The following is a 264-nucleotide window of genomic DNA, read 5'->3' on the forward strand; positions in this document are numbered from 1 at the left end:
TCAAATTTTTGTGATATTCTGTTCTTTTTGTTTTGCATTCTTATAATTTCATAAAGCATTTAACATGACAATAATATAACTTCTCTTACAGATGCTGCTTCTGGTAAGTTGAAATCTTAGCCTCCGGAAGGTGTAGACTAAGCAGCAAAATATAGCCCTTTTCCCTGTTACAAGTACAAAATAGACAAAGGTTTATCAGAAGTGAATGAAAGCTTTGAGTAAATGACCTGCAATTGTTTCATGTGTGCCAGATACATCCATCCA

The 264-nt window shown here is 33.7% G+C and overlaps 1 protein-coding gene across 1 annotated transcript in view; it reads left to right on the forward strand.

Annotated features, from left to right (window-relative positions):
- LOC119593845 (hornerin-like) overlaps nucleotides 1-264 on the forward strand; it is a gene marked incomplete in the record, with an annotated part of 29685 nt that overhangs the window by 5105 nt on the left and 24316 nt on the right.

Source organism: Penaeus monodon, chromosome 32 (assembly GCF_015228065.2).
Source record: "Penaeus monodon isolate SGIC_2016 chromosome 32, NSTDA_Pmon_1, whole genome shotgun sequence".
Lineage (NCBI taxonomy): Eukaryota > Metazoa > Arthropoda > Malacostraca > Decapoda > Penaeidae > Penaeus > Penaeus monodon.